Source organism: Columba livia, chromosome 11 (assembly GCF_036013475.1).
Source record: "Columba livia isolate bColLiv1 breed racing homer chromosome 11, bColLiv1.pat.W.v2, whole genome shotgun sequence".
NCBI lineage: Eukaryota > Metazoa > Chordata > Aves > Columbiformes > Columbidae > Columba > Columba livia.
Genome location: NC_088612.1, coordinates 20,940,600 through 20,954,959, shown reverse-complemented (window position 1 = coordinate 20,954,959; position 14,360 = coordinate 20,940,600). Strand labels below are relative to the sequence as shown.

The 14,360-nt window shown below is 51.9% G+C and overlaps 1 protein-coding gene across 4 annotated transcripts in view; it reads left to right on the top strand.

The window, feature by feature from the left end:
- Window positions 1-1,665: 1,665 nt before the first annotated feature.
- CSNK1G1 (casein kinase 1 gamma 1) overlaps window positions 1,666-14,360 on the top strand; it is a 95,882-nt gene continuing 83,187 nt past the window's right edge. For 2 of the 4 annotated variants that reach the window (XM_065076322.1, XM_065076319.1), the window contains exon 1: window positions 1,666-1,788. The gene's annotated coding sequence lies outside the window, so the exon portion shown is untranslated. The remainder of the gene's footprint in view (window positions 1,789-14,360) is intronic. The other 2 variants (XM_065076321.1, XM_065076323.1) reach the window with 2 other exon arrangements.

Genomic DNA, 14,360 nt, shown 5'->3' with positions numbered 1-14,360 from the left:
CATGGCCCCTTGTCCTATTGCTGATGCCTGGGAGAAGAGACCAATCCCCACCTGGCTAGAACTGCCCTTCAGGTAGTTCTAGAGAGTGCTGAGCTCAGCTCTAAGCCTCCTCTTCTCCAGACTAAACAAGCCCAGCTCCCTCAGCCTCTCCCCATAGGGCTTGTGTTCCAGTCCCTTCCCCAGTCTTGTTGCTCTTCTCTGGACCCGCTCCAGCACTTCAATCTCTTTCCTGAGCTGAGGGGCCCAGAACTGAACACAACACTCCAGGTGTGGCCTCCCCAATGCAGAGCACAGGGGAAGGATCACTGCCCTTGTCCTGCTGACCATGCTCGTTTGGATACAGGACAGGACACCATTGGCCTTCTTGGCCACCTGGGCACACTGTTGGCTCATGTTGAGCTTCCTGTCCATTAGTCCCCCAGGTCCCTTTCTGTCTGACTGCTCTCCAGCCACTCTGTGCCCAGCCTGGAGCGCTGCAGGGGGTTGTTGTGGCCAAAGTGCAGCACCCGGCACTTGGCCTTGTTGAACTTCATCCCATTGGAATGGGCCCATTTTTCCAGTCTATCCAGATCCCTCTGCAGAGCCCTCCTGCCTTCCAGCAGCTCCACACTCCCTCCCAACTTGGTGTCATCAGCAAATCTGCTGATGATGGTCTCAATCCCCTCATCTAAATCATCAATAAAGATGTTCAACAAGACTGGACCAACACTGACCCCGAATACTGATACGTTCGCTCCTCTTGTGTTCCCGGCAAAAAATACGCTTTAATCTTTGGGTTTAGTTTGATTTTTGGCTTCTTTTGTGCGAGGATCCGAGGTTTCTTTCCCTGTGCTTGTGTGGGGCTGGTGCCTCCCGATCCCCAACAGGAGCTCCATTGTCCCTCCCGCCACCGGGACAAAGGGGCATTGTCAGGAGAATCCGCCCCTTTCGTATTACTTCCCCGAAGAATCCATCAAGACTAAAATAGTTTGATGGTAATTGATGATAATTTTCAGAATTAAGAGCAGAAAGGGAGGAAAACTCAACCGGCGATACAATTATTCTTTTTATCGTTAGCAATATCACAAAGAGACAAAAACTGCAAAATATCCCAGGGCAGCGTTAGATGTGATGAAACGGGCTCTTTAGGTGGCAGGACTAAGCCGTTAATCTTATTTTTTATATCAATATCGCCAAATTAAAAGGTATAAATTGAAACCGAATCGGCAGACTGAACATATAGAATAAAATAAAGAGTAAGCAAAACAGAAAAAGCAAAATATTAGCAAGTTCTGCTAAAGCTCGGCTTTATTTTCTACTAAATTATGGCGCTAGGGGAGGACTTACCAGCCTGGCCTCAGGAAGTGGGGGAAATGTGTGATTTTAACGCCTAAATTCTGGATCTAACCACACTTTCCCGGGGGTTTTTCACCATTAACCCGCGGTCCTGGGCTGTTTTGAGCCGCCTCTCGAAGGTTCGAAGCCACGACGGCTCCACCGCCGAGTTTCAGAGCTTTATTTTTAGCTTTATCTTGATATTTTGCCGGGTTTTTCCCCCTCCCGCCGCTTTTGGCGGGGCGGGCGCTACTTCCGCCTAGCAACGCAACGCGGTTGCTAGGGCCAGCCCGCGCCGCCGCCACGCCCCGGAGGCGCTCGCCGGCGCGCTGTTGCCATAGGGCGGTGCTCGCCGAGGGGTGGGGCGTGGAGGGGAGCGCGTCCGGGTCAGCGCCCTCCCCGTCGAGCGCGGCGGAGGGAGGAGCCGCGGGGAGCGCAGCGGCGCGGCCCGGCCGGCCCAGCCCGCACAGCCCGGTACGGCAGCGAGCGGCGGCGGGGGAGCGGGCGGGAGGGCCCCGGGGAGGCCGGCGGGCCGCGGCTCGGCCGGGTTCGCTGCTTCGGCGGCGGGCGGAGCGGCCGCGGTTCTCCCGGCGCGGGGAGCGCTGGGGACGCGGCCCCGGGAGCGCGGCTGCCGGCGGAGCGGAGCTGCGGGGGGTCCCGGCTGGGCCCGGGGCGGGGGTGAGGGGAGCGGCCTGGGGAGGGGCTGCGGGCACGGGCGGATCCGGCTTGTGTCTGTGTCTGTGTGTGTGTCTGTCCCCGGGGTATCTGTCCCCCGTGTGTGTCTGTGTGTCTGTCCCCCGTGTGTGTCTGTGTGTCTGTCCCCGGGGTATCTGTCCCCCGTGTGTGTCTGTGTGTCTGTCCCTAGTGTGTGTCTGTGGATCGCTGGGGTCTGTCTGTCTGTCCCCTGTGTGTGTGTGTCTGTCCCTGGGATCTGTGTGTTTGTCCCCTGTGTGTCTGTCCCCGGGGTCTGTGTGTCTGTTTGTGTGTCTGTCTATCTGTCCCTGGGGTCTGTGTGTCTGTCTGTCCCAGCGTGTCCGTGTGTCTGTCCCCGGTGAGTTGTCCCCAGGTGGGAGCAGGTGTGGGTTGGGGTCTCTCCCTGAACCCCATTGCGTTCCACGGAGCACCAGGTGTAACCCAGTGAATCGACAGCCTGTCTGTGGGCAGTTCCGCGTTCCCCCTGTGTCTGGGACGCTTTACGCACGGGCTGTTCGGCACAGGGTGAAACTGGAAAGGTCAAGACTCATGGTCCGGATCGCTCCTGGATCGTCGTTGGCCCTTCCCAACCTGTTCCACTGCTGGTGACTGTCCTGGACCTCTCAGTGTCATTGGTACCACAGCCCTTGGTCCCCGGAGCTTTCCCACCTTCTGTGGCTCGTTAGGGGCTCACGGTGCCCTGGTCCAGCTCGCGCTGTCACGGGTGTGATCTCACACCTGATTTATTCTCTGGTTTATTTTAATCAGTGACCTCATGCGTATGCGTAACCAGCTGATGTTGCCACTCCCTGAGCTCTTCAGGACTTTTCCTTCTCGCAGCTCCTGGCTGGGACTGACCTCAATAAACCAGCTTTGCCTTAGTGCTAGAGACAGGTTATGGTTGGACTCGACGATCCTGAGCGTTTGGAAACCAAAACGATTCGATGATTCCCTCCTTCCCCCTTTAACGCCGCGTTGGGAACTCATAGAACCGAGAAGCCTGAGCTTTGTTTCCCTTTTATCAAATATTCGCCGTGCTCTTCCCACAGATACATTCCAAAAAACACAAAGAGCGCCTTTGAGTGATGAGTTTGGAGAGATCGCTCTCTTCGGGCTGCGAAAGCCGCTTGTTGACGTTTTGGAAGCGTTGCCCAGGCGGGGAAACGTTACTGAGGGGAGAATTTAGGTTTAATTATGTTGGGAGATGCCCAGTGTGGCTTTATCCGTGTAAAGCCGGGTTTACACAGGAGTCGGGGATGAGCTGGAGATGCTGCTGCTGATCAACATCAGCTGGAGTTGTACAGAGAGGGCGATCGCCGGCGAGGTGTGATCAGATAAGCGAGGATGTGGGATTGAAATACTGTGGTGTTTAGAAAAATAATAATTAGCAGTAAAAAAGAAAAAAAATACTTAGAAAATTGTAGAGGATCGTGGTGAGAACAGGCCGGGCAAGTCGCTGTTCTGTGCATTGTACCTGCTGCTGGTTGGTGGTACCGCAGCACAGATGATATTGCAGCTTTTTGGCAAAAATATCGCTGAGTTCAAGGAAATACGAGACTACCCACTTGATAAAGTCAGGGCTTTACTCTCATGCCGTGCATACTTTGCTTAGATACTTCTTCAAACGTTTTCTGCCCTGAAATCGCTCTTTCTGGGTTTGGCAGAGCGTCCACCTGGTGCATTTTTGATTTATTACGAGCTGTTGGGCCGTGCAGATGAGGACGTTGGGATCTCTGCTTTACCCTACAAGTCCACAGCAGCTTATTTTTATTCTAGCCTAAAGTCCTGGCCGGTTTAAGCCAATTTGAGCTTCTCGATGCGTTTTTCATGTGGAAAGCTCTTCTGTTCTCCTCTGGCCACAACGCCTGGAAACGCGGTTCTCAGACTGGGTTTATTTGTGGCCAGTTTGTACCCGTCTTGTTGCCTCTTGGCAAATCGGCTCTTCCCTCCTTCAGCGTGTTCAGAAAACACCTGGCTCATGGTGTTTTCTTTTCCAGCTGTGCACACCGACCATGTGGTTGCTTTTTTCCAGTGTCTGTGTCGACCGGGGGGTCCTGGGGACAGCAGGGTGACCATGAGCCAGCACTGGGCCCTTGTGGCCAGGAAGCCAATGGTACCTGGGGTGGGTTAGAAGGGGGTGGTCAGTAGGTCAGAGAGGTTCTCCTGCCCCTCTGCTCTGCCCTGGGGAGACCACACCTGGAATATTGTGTCCAGCTGTGGCCCCTCAGTTCCAGCAGGACAGGGAACTGCTGCAGAGAGTCCAGCGCAGCCACCAAGATGCTGAAGGGAGTGGAGCATCTCCCGTGTGAGGAAAGGCTGAGGGAGCTGGGCCTCTGGAGCCTGGAGAAGAGGAGACTGAGGGGGGACTCATTCCTGGGGATCAATATGGAAAGGGGGAGTGTCAGGAGGATGGAGCCAGGCTCTTCTGGTGACAACCAGTGACAGGACAAGGGGCAATGGGTGCAAACTGGAACACAGGAGGTTCCACTTGAATCTGAGAAGAAACTTGTTTGGGGTGAGGGTGGCAGAGCCTGGCCCAGGCTGCCCAGGGGGGTTGTGGAGTCTCCTTCTGTGCAGACATTCCAACCCGCCTGGACACCTTCCTGTGTAACCTCATCTGGGTGTTCCTGCTCCATGGGGGGATTGCACTGGATGAGCTTTCCAGGGCCCTTCCAGCCCCTCACATTCTGGGATTCTGTGACCCCTCTGCACGCGTGTTTGTTCTAATCCGTCCCCTGACTGCAGCAGGACAGCCAGGTGGCCACAGGTATTTCCTCTGTGCCACCATCCTTCATGTCAGTACCATTTTGGTGGGTCACAGTGACAAACTAACACCCTGTGCCTCTTCTTGCTTGGATTAAAGAGTTTTTAGTACCATTTCTTGCAAAGTCGGAAGCAGCAACCCTGCCTTGTTCCTGTCCATCTATGTTAGTCTTCCGTAGGAGTTTTATGCAGTTTTATGCAGTTCCAGTTCTTTTTTTGACAACAATTCCACTTTCTAATGTCAAATTCGCTGATGGAACATATTCTGGTGGGGTTGCTCAGGCCCGTGGAGGGTTTGCTACCTGGGTGAGACAAACACAGCCACTTGCTGCCTTTCTCGCACCAACATTGCCCCTTTTTTGTGGTTTTCAACTGATTTCCATCTCCTCCAAAGCCATCAGCCACTGCGTATTTTCAGGCTACCGGATGAAATCCTGGATAATGCCTTAAAAAGCGCTCCCAGCTGAGCCCAGGGATCCGTGTAGCCCAGTGTCCTGCTCACCAGTAAGCAGGGGCAGCCTGGGCAGGGGAGCGCAAGCACAGCAGCTCTGCTCGGGGGGAACGCTGCCGTATTTTGCCCTTTGCAGCAGTGTGTGGCCTCCCTCAGCTGGGTGTAGCAATATTGCAATTTATTAACCTTCACGCTTCTCTTCGGCGGGTTCGTCCGCTCGCTTTGAACCGCCGTGATATTCGCTGCCTTGCAGAGTCGCCACACTGGAGATAAGCGTGTTGCTCGTTATGTCACCTACAGACGAGGAAGAAACAGCAAATGGGAATGGGGGTGTCCAAAAAGCAAGCAAGGAACCAATTCCAGGCTCTGCTCTAGCCCCGGTGTCCTGTTGCTCACGTTGCCTTGAGTTTGGTCTCATCTTTTTCCAATGGGGGTGGTTGTTCCCGATGTGCTTTGTTTTGAATTGTATCACCCGCTCCCACCGTGAGATTTGCCTGCAGTTCCTTAGAGTCATCGCTCTTATTTACTGCTCGCCTTGAATTATTCAGAGGAGCAGATGTTGACATCTTAGTATTGCCTCCTCTTGCACTGCTCAAGTGAGCTGAGCGGAGTTTTTGGGCTACGGAACTGACCAGTGATGCTTTTCTTCCTCCTTCTTTATTTTTTTTAACTAGTTCTTTATGTATGTGAATGACTTTTCATTTATTCTATACAGGCTGCCCAGGGCAGTGCTGGAGTCGCCATCCCTGGGGGGTTGAACAGACGGAGATGAGGTTCTCAGGACATGGGGCAGTGCTGGGGTGGGTTATGGTTGGACTCGAGGATCTTAAAGGTCTTTTCCAACCAAAATGATTCTATGAGTGTTGCTCTCCAAAGAGCTTTGAAGGATCTTGTCCTGTAGAACGCTTGTTTTTCTGTTCTTTCCGTGAAGTATATCAGCTGCCTTTCCTTCTTCATGCGCTTTGCCTCCTGCAAAAGCAAAACAGAAAGGCGGCTCCCGAGACATGACTTCATTTTATAAAATACAATTAGCGCCGCGTCCGTTGCGTCCGTTCGTCAGGACGGCGCGGCCGCCTGGCTTGTGGTTGCTCAGACGCCTCCGAATCGCTCTGTGGGAGCTGTGCCAGCGTTTCCAGGTGCCCTGGTGAGAATTAACCGAGAAACTCCGTGAGGAGCTTCCCCGTCCTCCTCCTCAGTTGTTGCTGTCGCCTCGTCTGCGCTGTCCTTTGTCACCTGATTTGCTTGGCCGGCATTACTGGGTCAGGCAGATGTGGCCAAGTTCGGCTCGTTGGGTGTCAAAACACAATTTTAGCTTCTGTCAGACGTTGTTTAACCCAGGAATACATCACGGGACTACTAATAAGTATTTAGCTCCCTTCCTGGATGTTCAGCCTCGCTATGTGGCTGGATTGGCTTCTGTTGCTTCCTGGGGTCACTTGGTGGGACCTCACACCGATTTCAGCTGGAATCGCCGCTTTTCTCCTCCGCTGCCCGTGAGGAGATGCTTTACACTATCCAAGAACTTAGTCTTGGTGTTCTATATCAACCTGATACTCGCACAGTTCACACCGAGACATTTGAAGTATCTATTTAATGCCACGTTTCCTGCTTGTCCAACCCCCTGGTGACAGCTGCTCCTGGGGGCCCGAGACTGGATTGTCCTGGTTTCAGCTTGGAATTGTGATTTACAGGGGATTTCTTGCTGACACAGGCAACTGAGATTGCTCGGGTGGTGAAGAAAGCTCAGATGCCTCAGGCTTGCCTGGTCCTCAGAGACTCTGAACGTCCTGTTGACTCGTCTGCCTTCCAATGGGTGTTGAATGAACTCGGTACATCCACGTTATCACTTTAAAAACAGGCGTTTGCGTTTCTTCCTCTTCTAGACTTCCAGCATTTGTATAGGAACGCACTTGTGCCTTGGTTTTGTCTTTCCATCTTCTTTTATTTGTACTGTATTGATTTTTCTAGCTTCTGGGTGTTTTTTTTATGTGGCTAATTCTAGTCCCATCTGTAAGGATTTTTGAGGAGATGAAGTTCTTCTGAATCAGCTTCTTTCCCCAAAAAGCTGCATCACCCTCCAATACGGGGCTCTGAGCACCCTGAGCTGGTGAAGATGTCCCTGCCCATGGCAGGGGGGGCACTGGGGAGCTGGGACGTCCTTCAACCCAAACCATCCTGCGACTCTATGGAGAGGTAAAACCTCAGACTTGCGCCCACTTCATCCCTATATTCCTTATTAAATCCCTCTAGCCCTTGGACATCTTTTCTTAATAGAGCAAGGAGATATTTGAACTCCTGTCTTAAATCCCTGTTTGATGTGTGGTCCATCAGACACTCCCACCTTTTAGAAGCTGGAAAACCAGCCAAGTGCAATCGGTGTGAGATTCCCACCGTCTCCTCCTGGCTCCTCAGACGTTGTTCCTCCCATAAGATCTATTTAGAACTTCTGAATCTTCTCTTTAGCTTTGCTGCTCTGTTAGCAAACCCCATCGGATGATGAGCGAAGAGCTGACAGCGATTCCAGCCCGAGAGCTGCTGCTGTGTGGGAGACCATTCAGTAGCTTGGTGTTGCTGCTCCTGGTGTTTAACGTGGGAACTGGTGAAATAGGAAAACTGTTTTCCTGTCTGCTCCTGCCATCCCGCTCCTTTTATTTATTTTCCTTGTGATTATATTATAACATTCCTTTCAGCTGGGAAACTTGCAGCTGTTTACGAAGAGTTGAAGGTTTCTTTGCAGTCCTGAATCTGCGTGTTTTTCTGGAGCCGTTGTGCTCCTGTAACTGTTCCCAGCTGAGCCGCCTGTATCACACATGGTACATTAGAGGAGGCCACGTTGCTTATTAAATACCCTGAGCAGGTGCTGTCCCACGTATGTGTTTTAATGTCTATTGGTACCACTCGGTGGTTTGTGTCGTTTGTGATGAAACCGAGAAAACTCCTCTTTCTATAGAGCTGCTCCTTTCTTCCAACCCACTGTATTCCAGTGCTAATTAATGTATAGAAGAAACCTACTTGAACTCTGGGAAGCAAAGCAGCCTGAAGTCCGTGTTTCTTGAAGGTATTTATTTTACGTTGCAAAATACGATCGCGTCCATCATAGCGATTTGCTATGGAGCTCGGTTTATAACGTCGTTCACTTCTGTGGCTGAAATCTGCCTGTGTTTTTTTTCTGCCTGTGTTTTTTTTCTCGTTGTTGCACCTGTAATTAGGGCAACATCTTGTTTGTGGAAACAACAAACCAAACTTGCTGTTCCTTTGGATTCTGAGTTATCAGTCAGGGGACGGATTCAGACTCTGTCCTTTTTCTCCCTTTGTGATAACACTACAGGAAAAACTAACTTGAGGGCAATCTGTCTCATCTCCCTCACCGCAAGGGCGGGTACGTGAATTATTACCACTCTTGGGTAAAATTCTTTAGGATTCGGAAGAGCAGCAGTTTCAAGCGTCTCAGACTTACTGGGTCTTGTGGCTTCCGTGACTCAATATTCCGTGTAGATCTGACTTCTGCGTGTTTAGGTCCATTAGAGCAAATGAGAGGAAATCCTCTAAAACGCAGCTGATAATATTGTTCCATCGGCAGAGCTGGTTCTGGCAAGTGTCATGAAATAATTCAGCTCTTCTCAAGTTTGGTACAAGCTGCTAAATCCCAAGTCCTGTAGCAATTCCATTCTGGCCTTCTGGCTGTCCTGAGGTCCCTCGTAACTGTTCCCTCTGTCCCGTGCAAGGCTGGTTTCTACAGCTTGTTTTCATTTCCTAGATCTTCAAAGAACAAGTTTCAGTGACCAAATGAAACCGAAGAACCTTTTACATCTTATTTTAATGAAGCAGAGACCGCAGACTTTGTAGTTGTCTCATCCCAGGTCCAAGTGGGACTTCAAAGGTCTCACCTTGCGGAGGCTCCTGAAGACTCGTCCTCGGTGCCGCTTTCTGGCAGGGCCGCAGGAGCGGGAACCGCCGCTCTGGTTTGCGCTGGCAGGGAGGGGCTGAGGCAAAACACGCTTTAAGTACCTTCTTAGGTGCAAAATATGTGCTGTGTGTGCATCCCCAGGTCGGGAGGTTCTTCCCCACCCTGCCCAACGCTCGCTTGGTGGTTGTCGTCCCATTTTGTGAGCCGCGGGCTCCTGGCGTGGCATCGGTGCTGGTATCGCTCCCCAGCTGTGCTCTGCTTGGAGAGGTTTGCACAGGTCTCTAACTCTCTGCACAGCATTGGCAGCACCAAGGCTTCTGTTTTCCTGGTGAGAGATGCAACCCCAGCCCTGGTAAATCGGAGTCCAGCCGCGCTCCGCATCCAGGGAACAAACATCTCTGCTGAAACGGGGGTTATTCTGCGATATTGGGCTCCAGACCATCACATAGTCCTTTGTTTTTGTCTGGATCTACTGGACACAGCGCTGGTACTCAGTGGTTTTTAGCGTTTCTAAATGTTGGTCATTATCACGCGGGCCAGAGCGCCTGCACTTGTCAAGATCCAGAGCGTGTGTTTTGTTCTATTCTTCCGGGTCTCCACAGAAAACCAAGTGCTTCGGCATGCAAGGATTGATAAGGGGGATTTAGGGGTAACTTGTTGTCTCCTGCAGTGACATTTTGGGGGTTTGGCTGGGGACCTGAGGGTCTCGGCGTCCTCCTGGCTGAGGATGCGGCGGGGCCGGGTTGGATGGAAGAGCAGCTGTGTCTGGGTGACCCTCAGCTGTTCAAACAACCTTCTGCGGTACCGACTGTTGGCAGAGCCTTGAGGGATGAGGAGTGACCGACAGGTGTCTGGTTGGACCGCAAAAGCTCAACGTCTAGTGCAAGAAACCTTGTGGTAATCGTGGTTTTGTTCCTGTGATTTTGCTAATCGTCCTTTTGGTTTCTTGCACCAAAATAGGTTCTTCATGCTCTCTGAACGCCTCGGGCCTGAGGCAGATAGTGTAGATATTCCCCAGCGGTGTCTTGAAACCAAATTCTTTAATTTGCTGGGTTTTTTTTTCCTGAGTAGATTCTGTTGAACACAGAGATCCCAGACATCGAACCTCAGTTGAGTTCTGAGGTCCAACTGTGGGCCTGTGGCTGATACTGATCCTGAGACCCAACAAAGATGAAGCATCTTGAGTTGGCGCCATCTTTTGGGCTTGGAAACTTATTAAACGTTCGCCAAAGCTGTTGGCTGTGCCGCCTTTTGGTAAAGCGGGGCTTGTGTTCGTGGGCTGTTCAAAGGGTGTCTGCTAACATTTACAAAAGCTTCGAATAATGCCTGTGATCTTGTGGATCTGCTCTTCTGTAGCAGGTTCTAACTGTAGTGGGGAGTTTGAGTAGGAAACACACTTGTTGAGGAGGTGTCTAAAACACGCTTGTGCTGAGACCCCATCTGTTAGATCTTCCCGAGCTCCCATCTTTCCGACGCTGACGTTGGACGTAGTAATAGTTTACACCAGCCGTAAGACAGCGCCGGAGCCTCCTCACGCTGGTTTTGTGCGGTGTCCCAAAACGTCTCCTCTTGGAATTGAGATTGGGCGCCCTGCTAACAGCTCTGAGATCGTTTCCAATTGAATGGAGTCAAGTCTTGCTGGGGGTTCACCCTTGGACCGGTGCTCAACACCAGCAGCCGAGCTCCTGTAACCAAAGAATCACCGGCAGCTAAATTTGGTCTTCTAGCAAGCCGAGTATGACCTTGTGTTCCAACAGCTCTTGCTGCTCATGTCCGTATCAAAATGTGAAGGTGGCTTTTCTATGGGTAAAGAGCTTTGCGGCTCAGTGATGCCCAAAAGCTTTTTGTGTTGGATCACAGAATCCCAGAATGTGAGGGGTTGGAAGGGACTGGAAAGCTCATCCAGTGCAATCCCCCCATGGAGCAGGAACACCCAGATGAGGTTACACAGGAAGGTGTCCAGGCGGGTTGGAATGTCTGCACAGAAGGAGACTCCACAACCCCCCTGGGCAGCCTGGGCCAGGCTCTGCCACCCTCACCCCAAACAAGTTTCTTCTCAGATTTCAGTGGAACCTCCTGTGTTCCAGTTTGCACCCATTGCCCCTTGTCCTGTCACTGGTTGTCACCAGAAGAGCCTGGCTCCATCCTCCTGACACTCCCCCTTTCCATCTTGATCCCCAGGAATGAGTCCCCCCTCAGTCTCCTCTTGTCCAGCTCCAGAGCCCCAGCTCCCTCAGCCTTTCCTCACACGGGAGATGCTCCACTCCCTTCAGCATCTTGGTGGCTGCGCTGGACTCTCTGCAGCAGTTCCCTGTCCTGCTGGAACTGAGGGGCCACAGCTGGACACAATATTCCAGGTGTGGTCTCCCCAGGGCAGAGCAGAGGGGCAGGAGAACCTCTCTGACCTGCTAACCCTGTATCTGGATGCGGTGCAGAAGGTCTACAAGCGATCTACTGGTTCAAAGCGATCCTCGCCGCTGGGTGGTAAGGATTCAAAGACGACTTGGTGCGTGAAACAAATTACTTGGTAACGATCATTTCAGCTGCGGTGAAGATTAGGGCTTGAAAGTAGAAGTCGAATCAAAGTGGCTTCGCAGAGATGCGGTTTCCAAGCTGCGAATGGTCACGCTTGTCTCTGAGGTGAGGGTGAGTTTATCTGTACAAAATAGCACTTTACTCCAGCTTTTGGGAGAAGCCTTTAGCGCGTGTGAGACGGTGCGCAGAGGTGGCCGGTTCTGGCAGGCGCTTCGTTGCGTGGGTTTGCCTCCTTCTGTGAAGCGAGACTTCTCCTCCGTGTTCCACTTCAACAGCTCTTCGCTAAAGCTGCTTCTAATTAAAACCATAATTCATCCGAGGAGTGTAATGAAGATGCCTTCAGTGCGTAATCGGGCTTCTGGAGCTCTCCTGCCATCCTAAAAGCACCAAACTTGTCTGAAGTTGGTAGTGTGCTGCCCGCTCAATGGGACAAGCTGGAGGTCAAACAGGATTTTCCAGTGGCTGCCGTGCCGTGAGTTGTGTGGTTTGATTTGGTTTGGTTTGGTTTGGCTCGTGATAAAACCTCTCTTGCAGGCGAGTGGGCAAAACCCTTCTTGTTTGGCACGGGCACGGCTCGCGTGTTGGGACCATCAGGATCTATCTCCTTGGTTACTGTTGGGGTACCGGCCCTTTGCTTGCTACAAGTAGTACTCGTCATTTTATTTTTTGGAGGGCTGAATTATTGATCTGATTGAGAAATAGAGTTGTTGACGAATACACTGAGTGAATTTTAAGATGTGAAAAATCTATGGGGTTGTGCTTTTCTGGTCGTTCTGGAGAATGGAGAGAGGAGGGGAGTTGAAGACAGCGGAGAAGCTCGTCCTGGGGACCCTAGAATGTCCGAGACTCTCAGGATATGAAAGATTTATTGAAAAAGTAGGCAAGAAACTAGTGGATCTTGTAGGAGTTTGTGGAGGTAACACCACCATCTGTAACCCAGAACCTTCCTGCTCCCTGGAGCATCCGCACTCGGGGATGGAGACGAACCCCAGGAGGACGTTTCTCTTTTCAGTTATTCCAATTTTATGAACATCTGCCTTTCCAGAATATTGGGGTGGGGATTATTCCTGAAGATCTCTGAGAGGTCACTTACAGATACTTACAGGAGGGGAAATCTCAAGCTGTTTCTCAGTGTGTTGTACAAGCAGGCTCAGAGATTCACCACACGGCACACGCTGGTTTACGCGTTTCAAGGTGGGGTAGGTAGAAACTGAAACTCGACACATTAATATTCGAAATAAAGGATGAAGAGAGTGAATAGGAAGTCCTTGCTCCCTTTAAAAGGGGAAAGTTGTTGAAATTTTGCCTTCTTTCCTGCAGAAGGTGGGAGGAGGTGTTGGTAATGCTCCTGTTCAGCTTCCCCACGTGGGCCGGGCAGCGGGAGCAGCGGCGTTGGTGGCAGGCGGGGTGAGTGAAGCGTGCGCACATTCATGTCCTGCTCCGGGTCACACTAATTACGTGACGTATATATAGTGATTATCGCCCTGCTGTTTTGCTCCGTGGCCAACCAGCTGCGGGTTGCTTTAGTTTTGTTTCTCTGCTGAGCCATGCCTGCTAAAAATCGAGTTTTAATGAAAAACTGGACTGTTAAACCGGTGCTTTTTAGCACGGTTGAGGAGCCATTTGTGCAGTTTTATACCGAAATGTGAAACTTGGTGTTGTGATACCTTGCTTGGTATTGAAACCTCTTGTTGTGGGGTGCTGGTGCTTGTCAAACCTGTTCCTGAGCTGCCCCGACTCTCTCGCCTGGCACAAAACTCCCAGGGATTGTTGGGTTGGTTTCCTCCTGTTGTTGTAATGACTTGGACTTGGCCACGAGTGGGTCTGATGAGGAGAAGCCGGCAGGAGTTCCTGTTGGGGCGGCTGTGGCTCTTTGTTTGCTCCATTTGGACAACACACTTGGGTTTTCCTTCAAAGATCTTGCACATTCTAGACTGGAATCATCTTCCCAACTCCAATTTAGGGTTTTCAAATTGGTTTGTCTCCAATTTAGGGTTCACGCATCACAGAATCCCTGAATCCCAGAATGTGAGGGCTTGGAAGAGCCCTGGAAAGCTCATCCAGTGCAATCCCCCATGGAGCAGGAACACCCAGATGAGGTTACACAGGAAGGTGTCCAGGCGGGTTGGAATGTCTGCACAGAAGGAGACTCCACAACCCCCCTGGGCAGCCTGGGCCAGGCTCTGCCACCCTCACCCCAAACAAGTTTCTTCTCATATTTAAGCGGAACCTCCTGTGTTCCAGTTTGCACCCATTGCCCCTTGTCCTGTCACTGGTTGTCACCAGAAGAGCCTGGCTCCATCCTCCTGACACTCCCCCTTTCCATATTGATCCCCAGGAATGAGTCCCCCCTCAGTGTCCTCTTGTCCAGCTCCAGAGCCCCAGCTCCCTCAGCCTTTCCTCACACGGGAGATGCTCCACTCCCTCCAGCATCTTGGTGGCTGCGCTGGACTCTCTCCAGCAGTTCCCTGTCCTGCTGGAGCTGAGGGGCCACAGCTGGACACAATATTCCAGGTGTGGTCTCCCCGGGGCAGAGCAGAGGGGCAGGAGAACCTCTCTGACCTACTGACCACCCCCTTCTAACCCACCCCAGGTACCATTGGCTTCCTGGCCACAAGGGCCCAGTGCTGGCTCATGGTCACCCTGCTGTCCCCAGGACCCCCAGGTCCCTTTCCCCTACACTGCTCTCTAATAGGT